Source organism: Protopterus annectens, chromosome 1.part0 (genome assembly GCF_019279795.1).
Source record: "Protopterus annectens isolate FY-2018-M chromosome 1.part0, PAN1.0, whole genome shotgun sequence".
NCBI lineage: Eukaryota > Metazoa > Chordata > Ceratodontiformes > Protopteridae > Protopterus > Protopterus annectens.
The window spans coordinates 1,354,950,549-1,354,978,057 of NC_056725.1; the positions used below are offsets into that span (position 1 = coordinate 1,354,950,549).

Sequence of the window (27,509 nt, forward strand, 5' to 3'; positions counted from 1 at the left end):
TCTATTTCAAGCTTAAGAACAGAACACTAAAGATGCTGGTACAGAGGCAAGATAGCAAATTAATCAAATAGAATGTTACATAAGGAATATAAGTAGAACAGTCATGAAAAAAAGTCAGCAGGAAAAAACTGTATCCACACTGGTGCCAACATCCTTTATAGTGGGAATGTTATAAGAACCAAAAGAGTGTCAAAAAATAATCCAAGAGAGGTGGTGGTAAAGAGATGCAGACTACAGAAGAGCTGAGAGTGGTGGGAGAGGATGAGTGGAGTTAGCCAGGAGTATGACAGGAGCAGAGGCAGTGATGGCTAGGTAGTTATGAAGCAATTGTTTGAACTCAAGTGGGTGTGGATTTTTGGTGATGGATTGAGAGAAGGTGTTCCAGAGTTTGGAAATTGTTACTGGAATACTGACAGTCACCATAACAGTTGTGGGAGCAGGTGACCTTTAGCAAAAATTTATCAGAGGATCTAAGGGGCCTGGAATTGTAACTAGGCTGGACAAGATTGGAGATAGCAGGACAGTTTGAGGGTTGGTGTATTAACCTGTGGATCATAGTACGTTGGTTTGGAAGTTCAAGACAGTTAAGCTGGGAGAGCATGGAACAGTGGTGAGCCCTGTATGGGGCATTAGTGGCAAACTTGGCACTTTTGTTGTAGAAAGATTCTAAATTGGTTACGTCAGACTTACAATGGTTAGTGAGACTTTGAGATCCACACAGGTGGGAGGAAAGCAGGAGAGATCAGGCAGTGATGAGTCTGGGGTTTTTGGAAAGATATGGTCTGGCTCTATATAATTTGCTAAGCTTGATGTGTACTTTTTGACTGTCAGAGAGACCTTTTTCAAAAGTTAGATTCTCATCAATAGTGACCCCCTAGGAGTTTAGTATGAGTAGTGGGTTCAATTTTGGTTCCATTCGAGGAGAGGATTGACAAGGAAGTTTGACAGGGTTTGGATTTTTTATGTTTGAAGATTATTAATTTGGTTTTATTAGGGTTTAGGATTAGTTGATGCTCGGACAGGTACTTTTCTATATTTTGGAAAGAAGACTGCATTTTTGATTGGAGCATATAAAGGTGGCATTGTCAGCGCACTGGACAATGGTGGCTAGATTTGTAGCAGTGTTGAAGTCGTTTGTGAATAAGATAAAGAGGAGAGGACCAACTATAGAGCCTTGGGGCACACCAACAGAGATGGGGAGTAGAGATGAAAGAATGTTTTCCCATATAGTGGCTTGCTGACAACTGGAAAGATAGCTAAGAAACCAAAAACCTCTTGTGCTAAGAGGTTTGAGGGGGGTGAGGTCTGTGGTTGTGCCAATTTTATTTTGGTTTTGTGTAGAGTTTTTGTGCTAAGAGGGTGGGGGGTGAGGTTGTGGTTATACCAGTTTTGTGTTATGTTTGTATAGTGCTCTGGTGGTAAGAAGATGGGGGGTGATGGGCTGTGGTTGTACCAGTCTTATTTTACTTTTATGTAGAGTTCTTGTGCTAAGAGGATTTGTGGGTGAGGAGCTGTGGTTGTACCAGTTTTACTTTCCTTATTTTACATTTGCTTACTGGCTAGTCTGACTGGGATAGAACCCATTTTCAGTGGAGGTCCAGGGAGAAATGCTTATCTTAGTTCACAAGTGCTAGAAATATGTAAAATAAGTTTGGTTTATCTGTTTGTACGAGGGACAATATAAGGGAATGTGAAATATAATATACATTTAATTATGATTAGATTTGAAATGTGGGCAGTCTTGTGAGGTGCTAAGTCAATAGTCTTAGGAATATAGGGTAAGTGGTGAAGATTAGCTTATTTCAGCCTGGGTTGGGGCATGACCTGTTGCATGGTAGATGTGACACAAGTGTATCAGTGTCAGCATATTGGATTGTGAGTGCTAGGGATGTAGCAGTATTGAGGTTGATAATAAATCCACTAAACTGAAGTGGACCAAGGATGGAGCCTTGTGAGACTCCTAATGTGAGTGGGAGTAGAGGGGGGTAGATCCTGGAGACATTTTAATGCTGTTGATGACCTGTTGGGTAGCTTTGGAGCCAGTGGAGGGCTAGGGGGATGCAATTAAGGTTGGCGAGAGTAGTTAGAAGTTTGTTGAGAGACTGACAAAGGCCTTTAACAAATCGAGAAAGACAGATGATCCTATTTTACCTTCATTTCTAAATTGATGGTGATGGTATAACTGAGGCGGGCAGTTGCAGCATGAGGCCTGAAGCCGTGTTGGGATTTAGCAAGTAAATTACTGGTTGAGAATGAATGCATTCCTCTAGGAGTTCAGCTATTGGGGAAAGAATTGCTCTGGGCCTATAATTTGTAAGTTCTGTCAAGTTTCCACCTCTGTGCAACGGAATAATGTGTGATATTTTCCAGATGGTTGGGACGTATTGCTCAGTAATGAACCTTTTAAGTATTCAGGATAAGAACTGGCTTCAACTGCTATTTTTTTTTTAAATTCTGCTGATAGATTGTCAGCTGAATTTGCAGTAGGTTTTGAGTTTTTTACAAGTTTTTCAAACACTGTTCTGCTATCTAGGTTTATAGTACTGTTTTAAATTATCCCTATTACACCTTTTTCTGCAGTTTTTTGGATGTTTGAATTATCCTGAGAGGTTAGGAGGTTGATGAGGCCTGTACACTGCCTAATGTTGGAGGGTAGTTAGCAACTGTGAGACTGTTGCTGAAGGCACAGATGATTTGAATGTATACTAATGCAAACCCTGTTACGCTACTATTGTGTATAACTGTAATGTTCTAGTCACTGATGCAATGACTGCAATATTTTCGTTGTCCGTAGCTAATGTGTTGAAAGTCTGGGAGTGTGGTTAGGGCCTATGAGAATGTTGCAGTGTTCAATGTTTGCCTGCAGTTTTTTTAATGGGGGGGGGGGGGGTCACGTACTGTATAAGCACATTGTTAATGCTACGCCTTTGTTTTTTTTTTCACTTCATCCACAACTATTGTGTCGAGACTTTGGGGGGGGGGGGTGAGAATTCTGTAAAATGCACTGATATTTTAATGCATACTAATGCAAACACTGTTCTGCTGTCTAGGTTTATAGTACCGTTTAAATATCTCTGATGTTACAGCTTGTTCTGCAGTTATTTGTGACTGTTTGAATTATGCTATTTGGAGGTTGATGGGGCGTGATATCTTAATGCATGCTAATGCAAACACTGTTCGGCTATCTAGGTTTATAGTACTGTTTAACTATCCCTGATGTTACGCCTTGTTCTATAGTTATTATTGGCTGTTTGAATTAAGCTCTTTGGAGGTTGAGGGGACCTGCACATTGTTTACAATGCCTAATGTTGGGAGGGTAGTTAGCAGCTGTGAGAATGTTGCAGAAGGTGCAGATGTTTGAATGTATAGTAATGCATACCCTGTTACACTACTATAGTGTTTACCAAGAACATACTACTGATGCAATGACTTAACTTTTTTCGTTGTCCGTACTTATTGTGTTGAAAGGTTTGGAGTGTGGTTAGGGCCTGTGAGAATGTTGCAGTGTCCCTTGTTTGCCTGGAGTTTTTTTAATGGGGGGGTTCACGGACTTTATAAGCACGTTGTTAATGCTACGCCTTTTTGTTTTAACTTCATCCAGAATTGTGCCTAGACTTTGGGGGAGGGGGTAAGAATTCTGCAGAATGTACTGATATCTTAATGCATGCTAATGCAAACCCTGTTCATAGGTTGGTACTAGACTATCAGCCCTAGGCCCTACACAAGCCTAGCCATAAAAATTCCCTGGCTATTTCTTCCCACACTATTTACTTCCCTGGACCTCTGTCTAGCAGGACGAATGACGTGATCCCCGGGGTGAATTTCCTATCTCCCTTCCAATCGTCAAGGTTCCTTTTGGAGACGGCCAAAGAGGCGCTCTGCTTGACATGCATGGGCAGTCTATTCCAGAGTCTAGGGAGTCTCTGTGTCAGGAACCTATCCCTCCAGCATGTTCTGTTCATTGTGATGACAAGGTATAGATCCCTGGAGCGTGTGGCTCTGAGGGATTGGGATTTCTTTAAGTGTAGCATGTCCAACAGCTCTGGGTTTGACATGGCCTTGTATGTTACACAGAGACTGCCTCTGAGTAGACGATATGCGACACAGTATAGCTGGAGTTTTTTCAGATGGTCAGCATAGGACATCTGCTTTAGGCCTGTGATTCTTTTAGTGAGGTATTTCTGCGGCCTTTCCAGTTGTTGCAGTTGTCTTGAGAGGTACATACCAAATGGAGCACTGTATTCTATAACGGGTCTAATGAGGGATGAGTACAGTGGGACAATGACCTCCTTTTTGTCTGGATGAAAAGCCCTTAGTGATGAGGTGTGCCACATAGAAGCATTTCCTGACTGTTGTGACAATGTGATTATCGAAGGTGAGACTACTGTCCACCTGTGTCCCTAAGTCTCTTATCACACTCTTGGTGTTTAGTGTACTGCCACCTATGTGGTAATTCACGGGTACATGTTTTTTCCCAAAGGGGATAACTATCCATTTCTTGGCATTGAGCTTGAGCCCATGGCTCTGACACCAAGCATCTGTTTCTATAAGGCCCTTTTGTAGAATATCCACATCATTCGGGGATTCAGTAATGGCTCCCAGTTTGCAGGCATCTGCAAACTTTGTTAGCCATAGTCCCTTAGTGTTGGCCTGTACTTCAGAGAAGTAGACGCCAAACAAGAGCGGTCCCAGGACTGAACCCTGAGGTCTGCACTTGTCTGGAGCTGGATTTGGAGTCGGCTACTTTTACAGTGTGAGTTCTGTCAGTAAGCCAGTTGGCAACCCATCGAGTGACGTAGAGATTAATGCCCAGCTTAGTAAGTTTATCTAGGATTCCAGAGTGGGGGATTGTGTCGAAGGCCTTGGTGAGGTCCAGATAGGCTGTGTGGACTGCCTTACCCTCATCCACAGCTCTGGAGACTGATTCGAAGAAGTCAACCAGGTTGAGGAGACAAGATCGACCCTTCACGAACCCAAACTGGGTGGAGTCCAGTGTTTGAAGGTTGCCAACGTCTTTGTTTATAAGTTCCATGATAATACGTTCCATTGCCTTGCAGATCAGGCTCGTCAGACTGATGGGGCGGTAGTCCCCAGGATCCAAGGTAGAGCCCCCCTTGTGAAGTGGGATAACTGTAGCTGTGCGCCACTCAGTAGGCACAAAGCCTGAGGTGAGGCTATGATTAAACATGACATGTAGGTGAGGTGCCAGTTCATTTTGTAGTTCATGCAGTACACAGCTCGGGATGTCGTCTGGTCCCATGGATGCTGTATTCTTAGCTTTTTTACCTGTGTGGCCATTATTACTGGAATTTGGCAATCTTTTGGTATTGAGATGGGCCCTTTAGGGGGTGAGAGGGGGGTGAAGTTGGCACTGAATCGATCTGCCAGGATACTGGCAATATCCTTGGGATCAGTATATTTAATCCCAGTCTGTTGTAGTTCAGAGCAGATCTCAGCATTGCCATTTACATTCTTGGCATAGCTATAGAATGCCTTGTGGTTGTCTTTGGAATCTTTGGCAATTTTATTTTCATAATTAGCTTTGGAGGATTTTATGAGAGATCTTAGCTTCTTACTGAGTCTGTTAAGGGAGTTTTTTGCATCCTGGGAGTTTCCTCTCTTCTGCAACAGTTTCTTCCTTTTGTTGTAAAGTTTGTTTACGGCAGGGGACCACAAGATTGGCTTCCTTTTTTTGGAGGAGAGCGTCTTGGTTCTATTTGGGATGGCACGATTCATGTACAAGTGGATGTGCCCGTACAATGCCTTAGTGTAGGATTCAGCAGTCGAACTTTCAGTTCCCGTCTGCATGGGTGTCATGAAGTTTGTCACTTCTGACTTGAGTAGCATGAAGTTGGCTTTGGAAAAGTTTTTTTTATGGAGGTTTCCTTACTGGGGAGTGGGGGGAGGGACGTGGATGTCAAGGGCGATTAGCTTATGGTCAAACCTGACCAACGAGGGAGTGACCATAGGTGTGGACCATCGATTCCCCATGTTGGTAATGACCAGGTCTAGGATACTAGAGGCCCTGGTGGGACTATGGATTAGTTGATGCAGGGCATTGGAATTTATGAATTCCAAGAACTATTGGGCAAAGGTGTTGGTACACGAGTAGATTTCCCAGTTAATGGCAGGGTAGTTGAAATCACCCAGTATTTGGGAGTTTGGTTGTATCTTAATATTTTCCAGTATGTTTAGAAAGGTGTAGTAAGAATCTTGGGGCATGGTGGGTGATCTGTAGAAAAATACAATTTGGATTGCAGTCTTACCTAGTGCTAGTTGCACCTGGAGAATTTCAGACGCATTGTGTTATGCAGCTAGCCTGGTGGTGTAAACATCCTTGGTGAATGTGGACACTCCTCCACCTTTAGTGTTTCAGTCCTGGTTTGGTGGCTGAAAAGTGTGGTACGAGTTGTAGCCTGTTATTGCAGGGGTGCTCTCTGGAGCCTTGAACCAGGTCTCAGTTACTCCACAGATATCGATGTTCTCCATTTTTAGGAGTGCCTCAAGAGAGTGCATTTTGAGGTTTAGACTTCTAGCACTGAGAAGCATTACCTTCAGATTTTGCATTTTTGTACCCGTTACAGTGGTGGTTTTGTCCTTTGACCTTTCCCTAAAAAGGCACTACAGGGGTGGCAAGAGCCTTAGCCAGTAACCTGAATCCAAGGGGTGACAGGTGCAGACCATCTCTGGCAAAGCATCGTGGTCTGTTGATCAAGTTGATCTGTTCTGCTGTCTAGGTTTATAGTACTGTTTAACTATCCCTGATGTTACAGCTTGTGCTGCAGTTACATTTGGCTTTTGGAATTATGCTATTTGGAGGTTGATGGGGCCTGCACATTGTTTAAAATGTCTAATGTTGGGAGGGTAGTTAGCTGCTGTGAGAATGTTGCAGTGTTCAATGTTTGCATGGAATTTATTTTAATGTGGGGCCACACACTGTATAAGCACATTGTTAAGGCTACGCTTGTTTTCACTTCATCCAAAATTGTGCAGAGACTGGGGGGGAGGGGGGGAGAATTCCGCAGAATGTACTGATATCTTAATGCATGGTAATGCAAACACTGTTTATAGTACTCTTTAACTGTCCTTGATGTTCCACCTTGTTGCAATGACTTCAATTTTATTCGTTGTCCATAGTTATTGTATTGAAACTTTGGAAGTGTGGTTACGGCCTGTGAGAATGTTGCAGTGTCCATTGTTTGTCTGGAGTTTTTTTAATGGGGGGGGGGGTCATGGACTGTATAAGCATATTGTTAGTGCTACACCTTTTTGTTTTCACTTCATCCAAAATTGTGCCAAGACTTTGGGGGGGGGGGGGGGTTCCGCAGAATGTACTGATATTTTAATGCATGCTAATGCAAACACTGTTTTGCTGTCTAGGTTTATAGTACTGTTTAACTATCCCTGATGTTACAGCTTGTTCTGCAGTTATTTTTGGCTGTTTGAATTATGCTACTTGGAGGCTGATGGGGTCTGTACATTGTTTAAAAAGCCTAATACTGGGAGAGTAGTTAGCGGCTGTGAGAATGTTGCAGTGTTCAATATTTGCCTGGAATTTTTTTTAATGTGGGACCACGCACTGTATAAGCACATTGTTAATGCTACGCCTATGTTTTGGTGTTCACTTTATCCAGGATTACTGTGCAGTGGCTGGGGGTGGGGTGGGTGGGTGAGAATTCCGCAGAATGTACTGATATCTTAATGCATACTACTGCAAACACTGCTCTGCTATCTAAGTTTATAGGAATGTTTTAAACTATCCATGATGCAGTTATTTTTGGCTGTCTGAATTATGTTGGCAGTTTAGGAAGTTGATGGGGCCTGCGAGAATGTGTATCCAGATGTTTTTGGCCTGAATGATTGCATAGCACAATGCGGAGGGCCGAGGCTACTAGCAGAAATGGACTTCATGTTTCATACCCACCACGTAATGCATGGTACATTCCCTGGCTTTATGCTTTTGTACACAGATCCTGTGCTAAGGGGGGTTGTGGGACTGTCTCCCAATGTGTGTGCCACTTCTACATCCCTCACAAATGAGGTTTTCTAGCAAATCCATGATTTTACTCCTTTGTTCAACCAATGATCTTGGTTTGTTCAAGTGTGCTAAGAGATTGAGAGGTAGTGGGCATGTGTATTTTTTGCACCGCAACATTTCTCTTGCCTCATAGTTTGGTGTGTTCCCCTTCAAACTTGTGCCTCTCCTAGTCATTAGTTCTTTTAGACTTTAGTCTGTTCCAGAGAGCTTGTAATATCAATCTTTGGCGTTGTTTGGTGCCTCTTCACATGTTTGGGGTGATGAAAGGGGAAGAATTGTGTAGAAAAAGCTCAAGTTCACCTTTAGTGTCATAACTTGGGCCTTTCTCATTACTTTTTTGTGCATACTGGTTAGTCATTCTTCAGTCTTTCTGCCTGCGGTGCAATAGTGACAGATGTCAATGCAAGTCATTATGCAGTATACATTTTGTAATGCACTTCAATTGTACCTATTCCCTAAATTAGTTTTTCACTACTGGTTACTGTTACTCAGCAGTTCTTCAGCCTACGGTACAATACTGCATACTGTACAGCTTGTTTATGAACAGCGTTCAGTATTAGGTTGCTCATTCTTTTGTGCCCGCAGTCATAGTAACGTGACTTTGGAACCTAATCCATTTTTCTGGTTTATATGGCTGCACTGCAGTTTTTTGGCCTACTGGTCCTTGTTTCTCTTCTTCTGCCTACAGTGTAATACCATCCTTAGAATGTGTTTGGAATGCTAATGTTTGTCATTATGTAGTCTGGGTAGGTCAAAGAAAGTTGCATAACATGTACCTGATGTGTAGTGCTTTTTACTAACAGAATGACAAAAGGACTCTATGTCTGCATGTGTAATAATTCTGCTTTACCTCCATTCCTAGTTCGGGATGAAGCCTACATATTTGTTAGGAGCAGCAAAAAGAAAGCGTCTGCAGCAGATGAATGAGGATGCAAACAGACAGGGTTCTATTATGAAATTTTTCTGTGGGTCATCGGAGAGGGGAGATTCAGGAAAAAGTCTGCCTTCAGGCCAACACAATGGTTCTGCATTACAGTCTGACCACTGTGAGGCCAGCATCCTTCCAATAGAAAGTGACCACTCTCTTGCGGCAACACCACAGGCTACCTCCTCTGGACCTACAGCCATTACCATGGGTGAAAGCATGTCAATAAATGCAGATTCAACTGTAGAGGTGCTGCCTGGATCACCAGACTTTGATAAAGAAGAAACCCATACTTCTGTAGTGACAGATGTGGCCTATGACTTGCAAGGAGTGTCACAAATATCTTTTGATGATCTAGGAACATGGCTAGACTTGATAAAGGATGGGTTTAGGGTAGCTGCCATTCAGCATGGACCTGTGCAAGTGGTGTTGCCAGAGTTCCTAGTCAATGAGCAGAAAAGAAGATTTACATCGGAAAACTATTTCCATGTGCTGCCTAATGGAGAGAGAACAAAACGTACTTGGCTGACATATTCAGTCTCAAAGAATGCACTGTTTTGCTTTGCATGCAAATTGTTTGGACATACTAACCATCTCCTCAGGTTAGGTGGTTACAGAGCTTGGAGAGAGATGTCCAAAGCTGTACACAGCCATGACTGAGCATTGGAGCATACGGCATGCATGCTGAAGTGGAAGGAACTGGACAATAGAATAAAGAGTAGGCAGACTATGGACGATAAGAGACAAGCAGTGGTTGAAAAGGAGATAACTCACTGGCGTGGTATGTTACAATGAATTATTGCTATTGTCCAATACTTGGCGGAATGGAACATGGCATTCCATGGTTCAAGTGATACCCTGGACACCTACGGCAATGGCAATTTCTTAGGCCAAGTGCAACTTTTGTCTCAGTTTGATTCTGTCATGGCTAAACATTTGCGTCATATTTGGAATAAAGAGGTAATGGGTCACTATCTTGGGAAGGACATACAGAATTAAGTTATCCAGCTGATTGCAAATGCTATTTTAAGGACCATTGTAGGGAAGGTGAAAGATGCTAGGTACTTTTCCGTGATTTTTGACTGCACACCAGACATCAGCAATCAAGAGCAAATGACTGCAGTAGTTAGGTATATGGATATTTCACAGACTGCAGCCACAGGTGAGGAACATTTTCTGTGATTTGTGCCTGTGAATGATACAACTGGGACAGGACTTAACAGAAGTTCTTCTTCAGACTCTTCAAAATCATCAACTGGACATAAACGACTGTCGAGGACAAGGATACGACAGTGGTAGAAACATGAAGGGGAAACAAACTGGAGTGCAGGCCGGGATAAAACAGATGAATTTAAGGGCTTTTTATGTGCAGTGTGCCTTCCATAATTTAAATCTTATAGTTAGTGATGGAGCACATTCATCACTACAGGCACTGTCATTCTTTGGATGTCTGCAGAACATTCACGTACTCTGTTCAGCATCAACAAACCGATGGCATATCTTGAAACGGCACACAAATGTCACTGTGAAGCCAGTGTTGGAGACTTGTTGGGAATGCAGGATAGACTCTGTCAAGGCAGTAAGATTTCAGTTGAAGGGAGTCATTGAGGCATTATAGGAGATATGTCAAGCAGTACATACAAATGATGCTGCAACATATCAACAAGCAAGGGGACTGTGCTCAGAACTTGTCATACCAGTTCATTGTATGTTTAGTGGTTTGGTATGATGTGCTGACAGAGGTAAATCATGCAAGCAAAATTCTGCAGAGTCCATCTGTTGATATTTCGACATATGCCAAAGTGCTGGCATCAACTATGTACCTGCTGAAGAATTACAGAGAGAGAGGATTTCAACATGCCATGGGCTAAGCCTCCAAGACAGCAGAAGAACTGGATGTTGGCACCACATTTCAAGAAAAGAGACAGAGGAAAGTAAAGGAGTTCTTTGACTGTGAAGAAGACGATGAGACTGTACAGGATCCAGTGGTAAAACTACATGTAGAGTTCTTCAATGTGCTGCTGGACACAACAATCCAATCATTTACTGACCGGTTTGAGCAGCTTTCAGAGTTTGATAAGGCCTTTGGATTTTTATCAAATATTAAAGCCTTGAGTGATGTTGCAGAAGACACACTGCTCCAACACTGCAAGGCTCTGAAAGAACAACTGACTGACAGGATAAGTGGCCAGTGTGACATTGATGACTCTGACCTTGGACATGAACTTAAAAGTCTTTGTCAAATGACTGATAATGAATCATCACCACTGACCGTGTTAAATTTCCTCATTCGCAACCACTTGCAAGACACATATATAAATACTTACGTCTCACTGCGCATTTATTTGACTTCACCCGTTAAAGTGGCTACTGCGGAAAGCAGCTTTTCTAAGCTGAAGCTCATAAAGACATTCCTGCGTTCGTCAATGAGTCAGGAGAAACTTTCAGGCTTAGCTGTGCTCTCAATTAAGCATGAAGTGGGACAAGTTGTATCACATGGCAGCCTCATTGAAGAGTTTGTCTGGAAGAAAATTCGTAAGATCCCAGTAAAACTCTAGGTATGTGCTTGTATTTCCTTTCCAGTAATCTTTTATAATGCTGTCAGGCAGTAAATTTCAGGTAGCACCTTAGTGTGGCTTGTATGCTGTGTATTCACTTTTTTTTTTTTTTGCTTACTCCAACAGGTAGGACCATGAGGCTGGAACTAGCAGGATGTTAGGCAAAGGCAGCTAGGAGCAGAAGGACTCGTTGGGAGTGGCAGGACTCGTCAGGAGGCTAGGACAGTTGGGAGCGGCAGGACTCGTCAGGAGGCTAGGACAGTTGGGAACGGCAGGACTTGGGGGGGCGGGCTAGGACAGAAGCGCAGGAAGAACAGACAAGTGGCACCAGTCAGAAGCTGAATAGGTAAAGGCACATGGAAGATGAATGACTTTCTAGTCTTCACCTTTTTCTCTCTGGGTTTGAGTCTGCATGTGTCAGACTCACTAATCCCCATTACTCTCTGGTGCATGGTTTTAAGTCTACCTCAGGCTCAGTAATCCCCATGGCTCTCCTGTGTGTTTCTTTGGGTATGAGTCTGTCTGCCTCACACTCAGTAATTCACATGGCTCTCTTGTGTGTTTCTTTGGGTTTGAGTCTGTCTGCCTCAGGCTCAGTAATCCATATGGCTATCTTCTGTGTTTCTTTGGGTTTGAGTCTGCCTCAGGCTCTGTAATCCCCATGGCTCTCCTGTGTGTTTCTTTGGGTTTGAGTCTGTCTGCCTCATGCTCAGTAATCCCCATGGCTCTCTTGTGTGTTTCTTTGGGTTGGAGTCTGTCTGCCTCAGGCTCAGTAATCCCTATGGCTCTCTTCTGTGTTTCTTTGGGTTTGAGTCTGCCTCAGGCTCTGTAATCCCCATGGCTCTCCTGTGTGTTTCTTTGGGTTTGAGTCTGTCTGCCTCATGCTCAGTAATCCCCATGACTCTCTTGTGTGTTTCTTTGGGTTGGAGTCTGTCTGCCTCAGGCTCAGTAATCCCCATTGTGCTCTCTGTTTGGGTTTGAGTCATCTGCCTCAGTCTCAGTAATCCCCATGGCTTTCTTTTGGGTTTGTTTGGGTTTGAGTCTGCCTCAGGCTCTGTAATCCCCATGGCTTTCCCTTGTATGTTGTGTCTGTAGTCTTTTCTGAGTCCCATAGCTGTGCTGTGTACGTCTGCAGTGTGACTGTTCTGCATGTCAGTAATTGCCCTGAGTGATGTCAGTTTATCTAATGCTGCTTGTTTTAGTCTTGCTGTATTGCTGTCATTGTCCTGTGTTTGGGAGTGGTGTCTCAGTTCTGTTTTGTGGTAGTGCTGACTTAATCTTGTATGGGTTTATGTTCAGTCTTGCAGGAGATTTGTCCTGGTCTTGTCTCTGTACTGTGGAGATGGGTGCCTCTGTCCTGTGTCTGTGTGGGTGTTAATGTTCAGTCTTGCTAAGTGCAATCCTTTATCATGTGTGGGTGTCTGTTCTGTGCACAAGAGTCTCTGTTTTAGTGTGCTTCTGTCCTATGTGTGGGAGTCTGTGTCTTTGTGTGGCAGTCTGTATGTCTTTGTGTGGCAGTCTGTGTCTCTTTGTCTTTGTGTGGGAGTCAGTGTGGGTGTCTTTGTGTACCTCTGTGGGACTGGCTACCTTGATGTGGTACAGAGGCTTGTTGTAATGTAACAACATTGCTACTAAATGCCAGTCAGTGTGTGGGTGTCTCTGTGGGGAGAAAGCGTGTGTACCTCTGTGGGACTGGTTACCTTGATGCGGTACAAGGGCTTGTCATAATGTAACAACATTGCTACTAAATGCCAGTTGTAGCTCTCAATCTCATGGCACAAAATCTGGACAAAGCAACAAATAACGTGTTTACAGCCCCAAAGATCTGGGCAAATTTTAAATATTATAAAAAACTGAAAATCTCCTAGAACAGTCGGTGCATAAACTCAGTGTGAACAAAAACACCAGCCGTACCACAACAATAAAATGCATTAGTAAGCACTTTCAGGGATCCAGCCCCTTCATCAGACTACATATGAATGAACATCACAAAGCTTAAATATTGGCATTAATTAAGAACAATCAGCGTTTAAAAATACAGTGATATCAATGAATACATAACACTTAAAATCAATATAACTTACTTACAGAAATCAACTATAATAAATATAATACAAAATCAATATATATGTGCATATATACATATATATATATATATATATATATATATATATATATTTTTTTGCATATGAATAGCAATTATAAATAATAAAAAAAATTTAATAAAAAGTTTGTAAAAAAGCAGCTTAATGTTTCAATGGCCTATTCTTTAAAAAAGGTTTCAGGGAAACCGTATTATTCAAACCAGGGGGTTTGTCAGCACTAAATAGCATAATCCATCTCTGTTCAGCAGCTTCTGTGCAGTTTACCAAATCACCTCCTCTCTTATTATTAAATAAAATCTCTAAGACTAAAAATTTGAATATATGTCTAGATCCTTCTTTCATATTGTGCATAGCCAGTGCTTTGCCATTTCTAATGTCTCGACAGTGTTTCAATATTCTGTCTTTAAGACATCTGTTGGTTTTGCCAATATAGAACAAAAAACATATCACACAATATGCTAAATAAACAACATTAGACATCTTACAGTCTGCATAGTGGGTACTATTAAAGCTAAAACTTATATATGGATGTATAAAGCCACTACCTGTATGAATGTGTGTGCAAGCTGTGCAACTTCTGCAGGCATAAGTGCCTGTCCTGTCTGACTTACTCGGAATATTGGGTGCATCAGACTTGTAGCATAAATGGCTTTTTAAAGTTCTATTATTTCGAAATGTGAAATTCGGTCTATCATCAATTACATCCTTTAATCCATCAACCATGGAAAGAATGCCCCAATTCTTATTTATAACATCACAGACTGTACTTATATTACTGGCAAAGGTCAGTGGCATCCTTAATTTGTTACTATTCACATCATTTTGTGCTCTTACACTACTAACTTCTATATTATTGGTGGGACTCTAGACAAATCTATCTATAAAATAGGGTTTACAATGATCACCCCTAGTCTTCCATGCTTCATCTATATTTCTATTAATCACTTGGCTGTCATAACCCCTCTCTAAAAACTCAGGTTTCAATTTCTGTAATGCTGCATGAAACTGTTCATCATCAATATAGAGCAGCATTACTCTAAACACCTGCCCTTTAATTACATTGCGTTTTGTATGGTTTGGATGCATACTTGTGTTGTGCAAAAAAATTATTCTTTCTAACAGACTTTCTATACAGACCAGTCTTAACAATATTTAACTGGTCTTTACTAACCTTCACATCCAAGAACTCAATTTCATGCACAGAGTACTTGAATGTGAATCTAAGGAAGTTAGTGGTCTCATTCAAATATCGAATGAATGCATTCAAATCAGGTTCAGTACCCTGCCACAACAGAAAAATATCATCCACAAACCTTGTATAACAAACTATGTGTTTCCTGTATAACTCATTGGAAAGAACAAAGGAATGTTCCCAATGTACCAAAGAAAGGTTGGCGTAGCTTCTGGCACAAGCTGTGCCCATAGCTACACCATCCTTTTGAATGTAGTTTTCACTACCAAACATGAACATGTTATTATTCAAAATAATATCCAGTAGGGTACAAATTAAACAGTTTTTGTTAGACGTAATACCTGCATTACTTAACACCTCTCTCACATTATCTATGCCCCACTGATTCGGAATAACCGTAAACAGTGATTCTATATCCAATGTTACAAAATAGCATTCGGTTTGTACAAGGGCCCATTTCAAACTGAGTGTTTCTAAAAAAGCTTTAGTGTCTTTAAGAACGCTATCACAACTATCGAGTATAGGGTGTAAATTCTTTTCAATGTATATAGATAAAGGTTCTGTAGCCCATCCCCTACTGGACACTATTGGACGCATAGGTGGAGTATAAAGACACTTGTGTACCTTGGGTAATCCATAAACAATAGGAATAACAGGATGATCAACTGAAAAATATTCAAACAGTGATTCATTTATCATTCCAGTAATCAATAAATCAAAAAATCAAGAAAGATATCTTGTCCATTATACCTTTGGCTATTGTTAATGATATACACTGATACGTCATCTCGTCATTCAGTAAAACATACATTTGTCTAAAGTATATCTAAAATAACAATGCCCCTTCCCTTGTCTGCAGGTCGAATCTCTACAGATGTTAAGTTTTTTAAGACATTTAGAGCAGCATATTCTAACTTAGAAAAATTAAAAAATAGTTTAGAGCAGGTATCTGAGGCAAAGACTTCTCTAATCTGTCTATCACAAACATCAACAAACATGTCAATAGCAGAATTACTAGGGGGAACATACACACTAGGCTTCTTAAAAACACATTTATCCATCTGAGTAGAAGGAAACATGGCATGTAAAGTCAAGTTCCTACCAAAAAGTCACAAATATTTTATAACGTCTGTTAAAGCAGCTTTATTTGCCGGTACAAATCTCATACCTTTATTAAGGAGTGACATTTGAGCATCAGTTAAGTCATGGGAAGAAATATTAAAAATTAAACCTGTTTGAATCTCTTTCCACTCCTTCTTTGTCCTTCTGCACTCTGTGGTCGTCGTAGGTGGCGATTCTTTGAGCGTACCCTGATAGGGGGAGGATTATCTAGTAAAAAACAGCTCAAGTTGTTTGAAGGTTGTGCTTCATCGGCACTCCTGGGCTGTTAGCGAGCATACGCTGGTTTCTTTGTTCTTTTGGTTTTACCCCTGAGCCCTCCCAGGCATTCACGGGCTTCACAGGTTGTGTTCTAATGGAGCTTTGATCGAGAGAAATCCTGTTTGTGCCCTGCTTCTCTACTATGGATTCCGTTAGCAGGGCATTAGCTTGTTCACCCACAGATGCGGAAGTAGAAGGCATCTGACTGATCAGAACTGTCAAGTCATGCCTCTCTAAGCCAGTAGCTGCATTTGAATCAGCTGTAGCTACGTGCCGTAAGTTGTTGATGGTAGACTGTTCCCTGGCCCAAGAAAACACATTCCCTAATTGAAAATTATTAAAGTCTCTACTTAGTTTACGTGTTTTAATGTTCAGTAATCTTTTCTTGTACCCTTGAATATTTTCTTGCAGAGTCTCCATCTTAACACCAAGTAGTTCCGAGGGGTAATTATCATATACCTCATTATGTAGAATGTTGATCTATCTGGCTAACTCATGCAGCTGAAAAAAGTCAATCAACAGTTGTAAATATCTTGTGCTACATTCCAAGTTAATAATTTGCCATTGCCTTAGAAATTCTGGATAGGTCTGCCCATACGTGGGCATAGTCAAAACCCTCAAACCTCTTGGTACCAGATTATGTTTAAGTGAAGCCTCCAGATGGAATTGTTGCCATTGGAGGTGCTTGAATTTATATAGCTTGTTTTCTAGGTCTTTATATTTAATGAGAAAACCATCATAAAGTTATGAATCGTTACTTACAGTGATATCAGATGTTTGCAGGCCAACAGTCAGTAACAGATTACTAGCTGCATTCAGTAAATCACTAAAACATTCAAGTGAGTGTTTATTAAGCTCATTAATACCATTCTTGTTAGGATTATAAGCCAATTCCATTTGGAAAGTTTCCATGTTTCCTTCTGCCATGTGAAGTTGGGGATAGATAAAAATAGAACAAAAAACTGAAAATTTCTCCAAATACTTGAACAGTCGGTGCATAAACTCAGTATAAACCAAACGAACAAAAACACCAGCCGTACCACAGCAATAAAATTTATTAGTAAGTGCTTTCAGGGATCCAACCCCTTCATCAGACTACATATGAATGAACATTGCAAAGCTTAAATATTGGCATTAATTAAGAGCAATCAGCATTTAAAAATACAGTGACATCAATGCATACATAATAACACTTAAAATCAATATAACTTACTTACAGAAATCAACAAATATAATACAAAATCAATATATATGTGTATACATATATATATATATATATATATATATATATATATATATATATATACACATACAGTTTGCATATGAATGCTCTTATAAACTGAAAAAGCTGCTAGAATAAAAGGTGTTACCATGCATGTTCTGAAGGATATGAAGTTAAACTGAAATGCCTGTCATTTAATGAATTAAGTCATCAATGATTTGCCATGAAAAATCCAGAAAACTACAAATTGTGAGGAACAGACCAAACATGAGTCACATCTGGACATTCTGTGAAAATCAAGGCAGTTGAGTACGTGGTCAGTGTCTGCACCTGTGAGTGGCTACCTTGCTGTGGTACAAGGGTTTGTCAAAATGTAACATTGGTATTAAATGCCAGTCAGTGTGTACATGCACCTGTGAGTCACTGCCTTGCTGTGGTACAGGGGTTTGTCCATAATGTAACACTGGCACTAAATGCCATTTGGTGTGTGTGCAGCTGAGTGGCAACCTTGCAGTGGTACAGGGGTTTCATAATGTAACATTGGTACTAAGTGCCAGTCCAGTGTATGCACCTCTGAGTCGCTACTTTGCTGTGGTACAGCAGTTTGTCATAATGTAACATTGGTACTAAATGACAGTGTGTGCACCTGTGAGTCGCTACCTGACTGTGGTACAGGGGTATGTCATAATGTAACACTGGTACTAAATGACAGTGTGTACATGCACCTGTGAGTTGCTACCTTGCTGTGGTACAGGGGGTTGTCATAATGTGACATTGGTACTAAATGCCAGTCAGTATGTACGTGCACCTGTGAGTCGCTACCTTCCTGTGGTACAGGGATTTATCGTAATGTAACATTAATACTAAATGCCAGTCATTGTGTGTGTACCTGTGAGTCACTACCTTGCTGTGGTACAGGGGTTTGTCGTAATTAACATCGGTATTAAATGCCAGTCCATGCCCCCGTGAGTCGCTACCTTGCTGTGGTACAGGAGTTTGTCATAATGTAACATTGGCACTAAATGCAAGTCAGTGTGTGTGCACCTGTGAGTAGCTACCTTGCTGTGGTACAGGGATTGGTCATAATCTAACACTGGTACTAAATGCCAGTCAGTGTGTGTACCTTTGAGTAGCTACCTTGCTGTGGTACAAGGGTTTGTCATAATGTAACACTGGTACTAAATGCCTTGGCACATTGATTCTTAATGATCTAAATATAGTGATACTATAGTCGTTAAATGATGCTGGATGAGCTTGACAGGGAAGAGGGTGTGTGATGGCAATGTGGTCATACTTGATATTCTCCTGAGCAGGGTCCCCAACCTGAACCTTGCTGGGGGCCCCCAAAATGCTAGCACCGGCCCTGGTTCCTCATCTTCTTTCACTGTAGGCTGTATTTGGGGCAGTACAGCTATTACAGGGTTTTCTTCATCCCAAAGCTGCAGAAAGTACTCCTTCCATCTGCCTTTAATGTCCTGTGGACTAGTGAGCAGGTTACTGCTGACATCCCTTATGAAGGGTGTCTAATGACTATCTTCTTCAACTTTCTGCTTTGTCTTTTAACCTGATTAGAGTTTCTTTCTGCTGTCTACTGAGTCACTTCCAAGAAGCTGGTAGAGTGCCTCTGATACTTGTCCTGTGTTACTGCAACTGCTCTCATAGCCTTTTTGTTAGCCAACCAGTATTCCTTCTTTACCTAGTCCATTTTTTCTATCTACCACTGTTTCTTGCATGCTTTCTTTATTCTGATGATTTCCAAAACTTTGGCATTCCACCACCAGTTTACCTTACATATGTTATTACATATGTTATACCCATACATGTCTTCACTGCATATCTGTTCTATAGCCCCCACACATACTGTTTTGAGGTACTGCCATTCTTCTTCAACCCCACCTATTTCCTCTTCTTCCTGAGGTGTTAAAGCCTTGAGTATTTCCTTGAACTCTTGCGCTTTCTCTCCAGGTAACTTCCAAGCATTCAGACTGGTCTCCATTGACCTTAGAGACTTCTCTGATCACTGCTTACTGCTGACTGTGGTGAACAGTGGTCTGGGCTGACTGTTTCACTGGGAATGACTACACAATCACTGATTCTACCCCAGTTCCCTTTCCTTACTGGAGGAAGTCTACTTGAGATTCATGCTTCTGGTGTCATTCTAAGGGGATCCAGTATCTGTCTGCTTGGGATGACATGGTCGACAGACCACAATGCTTTGCCACAGATGGCCTGCACCTGTCGCCCCTGGGATTCTGGATACAGGCTAAGGCTCTTGCTGCCCCTATAGTGGCTTTTTTAGGCAAGGTTCAAATAACAAATTCACCACCGTAACAGGAACAGGCAAGCAAAAACTGAGGGTAATGTTACTCAATGCTAGAAGTCTAAATCTTAAAATGCACTCACTCGAGGCACTCCTTAAAATGGAGAACATTGATATCTGTGCAGTGACTGAGACCTGGTTCAAGGCTCCAGAGAGCACCCCCGCACTACCAGGCTATAACTCATAACATACTTTTCGGCCATGTAACCTGGACCGAAACACTAAAGGTGGAGGTGTGTCCATATTCATTAAGGATATCCACACTTCCAGGCTAGTTGCTCAGCATAATGCATCTGAGGTTATCCAAGTGCAACTAACTCTGGGCAAAACTGCAATCCAAATTGTAGATTGCTACAGATCCCCCAAACATGCCCCAGGATTCCCACTCCTCTTTTCTTGATGTACTGGAAAATATTAGGGTTCAACCAAACACCCTAATAATGGGCGACTTCAACTACCCCACCATTAACTGGGAAAACTACTCGTGTACCAACTCCTTAGTTCAACACTTTCTGGAATTCATAAACTCCAATGTCCTGGATCAACAACAATATCCTAGACCTAGTCATTACCAACATGAGTGACCAGTGTTCCACACCTGAAGTCAACTCCTCGTTGGTCCGATCCGACCATAAGCTAATCACCCTTGATATTCACATCCCGCCCCCACCCCCCATTAAGGAAACCATGGTAAAACATTTCTCCAAAGCCAACTTCATGCTTCTTAAGACAGAAGTGGTGAACTTCATAACACTCATGCAGATGGACAATACGGTTACAACTGCTGAATCCTACATAAATGCACTCTATAAGCACTTACACGAGTGCATGGATTGTGCTATCCCAAACAGAATCAAGACACTATCCTCCAAAAAAGGAAGCCAATCTGGTGGTCCCCTGCCATAAACAAACTGTACAACAGAAGGAAGAAACTGTTGCAAAAGAGAGTAAAATCCCATAAGTGGAGGAGCTCCGTGGTTAGCCTCAGTAAGAAGCTGAGATCCCTTATAAGATCCTCCAAAGCTAGCTACAAAAACAAAATCGCCACTAATTCTAAGGACAACCACAAAGCATCCTATAGCTATGTCAAAAATCTCGATGGCAACACCCAGAACTGCTCTGAGTTACAGCACAAAGGCAAGAAAATTACAGAACCAACTGATACTGCCAACATCCTGGCAGATAAGTTCAGTGCTAACTTTACCCCCCTCACCCCCTAAAGGGCCCATATCTACACAGGAAGAATGCAGAGTCCCTGTAATCACAACTACGCAGGTAAAAGCTGCACTCTCTAAAGCCAAAAACACAGCATCCATATGACTGGACAAAATCCCAGGCTGCGTTTTACATGAACTTCAGAATGAACGGCTCCCCACTTAAGCAACATGTTCAGTAATAGCCTTGCATCAGGCTTTGTGCCCAAAGAATGGTGCACAGCAACAGTTATCCCACTCCAGAAAGGGGGAGCCGCTACTGATGCCGGGAACTATCGACCTATTAGCCTGACGAGCCTGGTCTGCAAGGCCATGGAACGTATCATGGAACTCATAAACAAAGACATTGGTAACCTCCAAACTCTGGATCCCACCCAGTTCGGGTTTGTGAAAGGCAGATCATGCCTCCAGAACCTGATCGACTTCTTTGAAGCAGTCACCAAAGCCGTAGATGAGGGTAAGGTGGTTCATACAGCCTATCTTGACCTTGCCAAGGCTTTCAACACCATCCCCAACTCTGCAATTATAGCTAAACTCACTAAACTAGGTATAAATCCCTACGTCACAAGATGGGTTGCCAACTGGCTCACTGACAGAACCCACACTGTAAAAGTTGCAGACTCCAAATCTGACCTCAAAGCAGCGACAAGTGGAGTACCACAGGGTTCCATCCTGGGACCTCTCCTGTTTGGTATCTACTTCTCTGAAGTACAGGCTAAGGCCTCTGGCTAACGAAGTTCGCAGATGACTGCAAACTAGGAGCCATATTCAAGTCCCCAAATGATGTGGACATCCTATAGGAGGGCCTTGCTGAAACAGTTGCCTCGTGTCAGAGCCATGGCCTCAAGCTCAATGCCAAAAAGTGCAGTGTCATCCCCTTTGGTAAAAACTCTGTACCCATGAACTACCACATAGGCAGCAATCTACTTAACACCAAATATGTGCTAAGAGACCTTGGGACCCAGGTGGACAGTAGTCTCTCCTTTGATAGTCACATCGCCACAGTAGTCAGGAAGTCCTTCTACGCGGCACACCTCATCATAAAAGGGTTCTCATCCAGGAAAAAAGAGGTCATTGTTCCCCTCTACTCGACACTCATTAGACCCATTATAGAGTACAACGCCCCTTTTGGAATGCACCTCACAAGACATCTACAGCAGCTGGAAAGGCCACAGAAGTACCTCACAAATAGCATTACTGGCCTCAAACAAATGCCCTACACTGACCGCCTCAAAAAACTCCAGCTTTACTCCTTAGCATATTGCCTACTCCGAGGTGATCTCTGCCTAACATATAAAGCTATGTCGAACCCAGAGCTGTTGGACATGCTACACCTAAAGAAATCCCAATCCCTCCAAGCTACACGCTCTAGGGACCTAAACCTTGTCACCACAACAAACAGGACATGCTGGAGGGATAGATTCCTGTCCCAGAGACTTCCCATACTCTGGAACAGGCTACCCATCTATGTCAAGCAAAGTTCTTCATTAGCACTCTTCAAGAAAAATCTTGATGAGTGGATGGGAAATAGGAAATACACCCCGGGGATCACTTCTTAGGTTCATAGGTTCATAGGTTCATACTAGGCTATCTGCCCGAGGGCATTTACAAGCCTAGCCCATCGTTTTGTGGCTTACGCCACCCCTTTAGTATGGGGAACTATACCCATTATTTTGCTGTGCCTCTGTCGAGCAGTGACACTGAGGTAATCCCTGGGGTATATCTGCGATCTCCCATCCATTGGTCAAGATTTCTCTTGAACAAGGCCAGCGAGGTGCTCTGCCTCACATGTACCGGGATTTTGTTCCACAGCATAGGGAGTCTTTGGGTGATGAATCTATCCCTCCAGCACGTCCTATTAATAGCCGTGTCAAGGTTTAAGTCTCCCGCCCTTGTGGCTCTGATGGATCTAGATTTTTTGAGGTGAAGCATATTCATCAAATCTGGGTTTGACATGGCCTTGTATGTTAGGCAAAGGTCACCTCTGAGCAAGCGGTGCGACTGAATAGAGCTGGAGTTCTTTCAGTCGGGCAGCATAGGACAGATTTTGAGACCCTTTATCCTTTTGGTGAGGAACTTTTGTGGCCTCTCCAGCTGCTGCAAGTGTCGGGTCAGATACATTCCGAATGGGGCATTGTACTCAATCATTGGTCTGATGAGTGATGAGTAAAGGGAGACTATGACCTCCCTTGATCTAGATGAGAATCCCTTCATGATAAGGTGGGCAATGTAGAAGGTCTTCCTAACTACTTTAGCTACATGGGTGTCGAATGACAGACTACTATCAACCTGGGTCCCCAGGTCCCTGATAACTTCTTCTGTGCTCAGTGGATTGCCACCTATTTGGTAGCTAGGGGTAACCTTGTTTTTCCCGAAGGGTATGACTATGCATTTTTGGCATTTAACTTTAGGCCGTGGCTCTGGCACCAGTTATCCGTTTCTGTGAGACCCTTCTGAAGGATATCTGTGTCAGATGTGTTTTCTACTATGGCCAGTTTGCAGTCATCTGCAAACTTTGTCAGCCATAACCCTCCTGTGTTTGCTTGTACTGGAAAAGTAGATGCCAAACAAGAGTGGGCCCAGGACTGAGCCCTGTGGGACACCACTTGTGACAGGCTTTGAGTCTGACATGGCGCCAGCAGCTCTGACCCTGTGGGTTCTGTCACTCAGCCAGTTTGCAACCCATCTTGTGATGTATGGGTTGACATTTAAGCTGATGAGTTTTTCAATGATACCCGAATGGGGTATTGTATCAAGGCCTTAGCCAGATCGAGGTAGGCTGTATGGACTGCCTTTCCCTCATCAATGGCTTTGGTGACTGTTTCGAAAAAGTCAACCAAGTTTAAAAGGCATGATCTGCCTTTGACAAAGCCAAACTGGGTTGGATCCAAAGTCTGCAAATTCCCTATGTCTTTATTTATGAGGTCCATTATGATCCTCTCCATGGCTTTGCAGATAAGGCTTGTCAAGCTAATGGGCCGGTAATTTCCAGGGTCGGTGGAGGCACCGCCTTTGTGAAGTGGTACCACAGTTGCAGTGCGCCACTCCTGGAATGTATCCAGAGGTAAGACTTTGATTAAACAGCTGTCCTAGCTGTGGGTTTAATTCCTCATTGAGTTCATGGAGCACACAGCCGGGGACACCATCAGGTCCCATGGATGCTGTGTTTTTGCTTTGGAGAGAGCAGTTCTCACTTGGGCGCTGGAGATGTTTGGGGGGCTGCAATCGTTTGGTATAGATATCTCTCCTTTTGGGGGGGAGGGGGGGGAGAAGTTTGCACTGAACCTGTCAGCCAGTATGTTGGCAATGTCTGTAGGATCAGTAATCTTCACATCATTTTGAACTAGCTCTGAGCATATCTGGGAGTTTCCTCCCAGGTTTCTAACATAGCTAAAGCACTTCTGTGTCTCTGCTCGACAGTGGCATAGGAAAATAACTTTCTTGGGTGGCGTAAGCCAGGGAACCTTGTTGGCTAGGCTTACGTAGGCCCTTGGGCCGATAGCCAAGTACCTACCTATGAACCTATGCTGGCCACGTTTATATGTGATCTTATGACTATTTCTCTTGCTGATCCATGTGTTGGACACCCTCAAGCCATTTATCAGACAGAAGTCTAGAACAGCCTCTCCTTCTTTATTCCTGTTGCCCCACCCATATGGACACACACAGTCCTTGTATCCTGTTCTGTCTGTCTGCTATATGTATTTAGGAACCCAATCTAGCAGGTCCTGCATTCTTTTCCTCACTATAACTACCCTGCTACCGGGCATAGGATGAGATTATGAATAGTGCTCTGTCCTTAGACTCATGGCAATCAGACTTCTTCACTGTATAACTAATTCTGATGACATCCTGCACTGTCTTCTGAAGATCGTCCTTATCACAACTCCCACACCATTTCTAGTATGCCTTCTCCACCTGAGTTGTAGGTTGTGGATCCCTAGCCAAGTGGCTCTGTTGCACTGCCCTTTCATCTGGTCTCTTAGACACACAGGATGTTCAGTTTCCTCCTTACCATCATGTCATCCATTTCCAAGCTGCGTCATGTCAGTGAACCTACAGTGAGTGTAGCAAACCTTAGTTCATGTTTGGCAGGTGGACTGGTTTTACATCCAGCTTTCACTTAACACAGCTATTCCAGGTAACCCAGCCTAGGCAACTGGACAACAGGCAGCCAGTAGCTTATTATCCCAGGGCTGCTGAGATTTATGGCAGGCACACACTGGCCAGCAGGGGCACATAGATCCCTCCCAACATTAGCATGGGTCTCTGGGTGCAGGTCAGAGTACTCTGGCTCCTCAACCCACTTCTCACAAGCAAATACCCATGTCCATTTTTGACAACATTACTCAACATGATCAGATCCCCAAGGGACAATTTTTACACTGTTGAGCGTCTAGTCCTGCCATAACATGAAGTCTGTGATCCATGTTCTTCTATCAAAAGGATACTGTACACCACAGTAGTTCATAGGATCATAGGAGGTTACTAGGCTAATGGTCCCAGGACCCTTACAAGCATAACCAAGTTCAACCTGTGTTCCAAAGGGTGTCTGGTTCAAGCAGACACTAAAATCAGCACCTATTTCCCCTGTCCAAGAGGGAAACAGGTGGAACCCCTGGGGTGAATTTCCAGTTCATAGGTAAGTACTAGGCTATCGGCCCAAGGGCCTACGTAAGCCTAGCAGCAAGGTACCATAGCTTACGTCACCCAGGAAAGTTATTTTCCTGTGCCACTGTCCAGCAGAGACACAGAAGTGATCCCCGGGGTGTATTTGCTATTTCCCATCCACTCATCAAGATTTTTCTTGAAAAGTGCTAATGAAGAACTTTGCTTGACATAGATGGGTAGCTTGTTCCAGAGTATAGGAAGTCTTTGGGACAGGAATCTATCCCTCCAGCATGTCCTGTTTATTGTGGTGACAAGGTTCAGATCCCTAGAGCGTGTAGCTTGGAGGGATTGGGATTTCTTTAGTTGTAGCATGTCCAACAGCTCTGGGTTTGACATAGCTTTATATGTTAGGCAGAGATCACCTCGGAGTAGGCGATATGCTACGGATACGGAATAAAGCAGGAGTTTTTTGAGGCGGTCAGTGTAGGGCATTTGTTTGAGGCCAGTAATCCTCTTTGTGAGGTACTTCTGTGGCCTTTTCAGCTGCTGCAGTCGTCTTGTGAGGTACATTCCAAAAGGGGTGTTGTACTCTATAATGGGTCTAATGAGTGACGAGTAGAGGGGAACAATGACCTCTTTTTTCCTGGATGAGAACCCTTTTATGATGAGGTGTGCCATGTAGAAGGACTTCCTGACTACTGTGGCGATGTGACTATCAAAGGAGAGATTACTGTCCACCTGGGTCCCAAAGTCTCTTATCACGCATTCGGTGTTAAGTAGATTGCTGCCAATGTGGATGTTACCCATCCAGTTGTCCAAATTACGCTTTAACATGAATAGAAAACTTGTTGCAAAAGTGGAGCAACCTCTGTGACACAAATCTGGTAGCTGATGCCCAAAGTGAGTGGTATATGCAACTCTTCCCCCACGAAGCACCATCTAGAGTCTATGCTGCTGCCCATAATGAGTTTGAGGTGGAAACACCGAGCATGTTTTGGAGATGTGGGAGAAACTCTACAAAGACATAGGGAAAACATGCAAACTCCAAACAGGCATTGGCTGGAGGTCAAGATTAAATTTTGTACCTTGTGCATGGGAAGCAAATACTTTAACCATTATGCCAGCTGTGCCTTATATGTTCATAGGAAGTGCAAAAGAATAATTTTCCATCTCTGAAGTGAAGTTTAGTTGTTACATATTAAAGATTATTATTTTGCTGGCTTAGTGGTGTAGACACATAGAGCCTTGACTATGACATAGGAGACCTGGTTTTGATAAGCAAACCCATACCACTAAAGAGGTGGCCAATAGAATGGGGGTGAATGGCATTTTGCTGACCTATCTTAAGGGAGTGAAGAATATTTTCAGTGTGGTTATGACTTGCAGCAGAGACCCAAGGCATCAGCTCTGCTGCAAGTAAGAGGAAAAGCACTGGCAGCACCTAGGTGTGGAGCAGGAGTAAAAGTAGAGCATATGCAAAAAAATCCAAACTATCCAAAAATGATGGATGGCCTTAGTCTGATGCTCTTCTCAGATGATAATGTTGCTTCAGCCAGCCAATAAGGAACTGAGCTGTTCAAAAACAAGAGGGAACTGATGGACTTAATGGGTGGGTTCCAAAATTTAAATAAGGAATAAATAAAATTAAATATCTAATTTTAGCTGGCTTCATGACAAAGAGAACTGAAACCAAGAATGAAGTCCAAACAATCAGCCTTTAAGAAGTGGCACAGGAACTGGACAAGCAAGTCAAGGAGGCATGGGGGTGAATGGACAATGAGGGATGGACGTCTTCTATTACAGGGTGTGGCAGATAGCTATGTTGCACCTCAGGACCTCCAAGAAGTATGTTGCATATGTAGAGAAAGATCAAAGAGTACTTGCACTTAATCCAATCAGAGCAGATGTGTGGAAGCACATACCTGCCTCTCCTGTGCTCAGTGT

General features: G+C 42.8%; 1 protein-coding gene across 4 annotated transcripts in view; it reads right to left on the reverse strand.

Moving 5' to 3' along the window:
* FIG4 (FIG4 phosphoinositide 5-phosphatase) overlaps positions 1 to 27,509 on the reverse strand; it is a 3,828,182-nt gene that overhangs the window by 1,486,344 nt on the left and 2,314,329 nt on the right. The gene's annotated exons all lie outside the window — the stretch shown is intronic.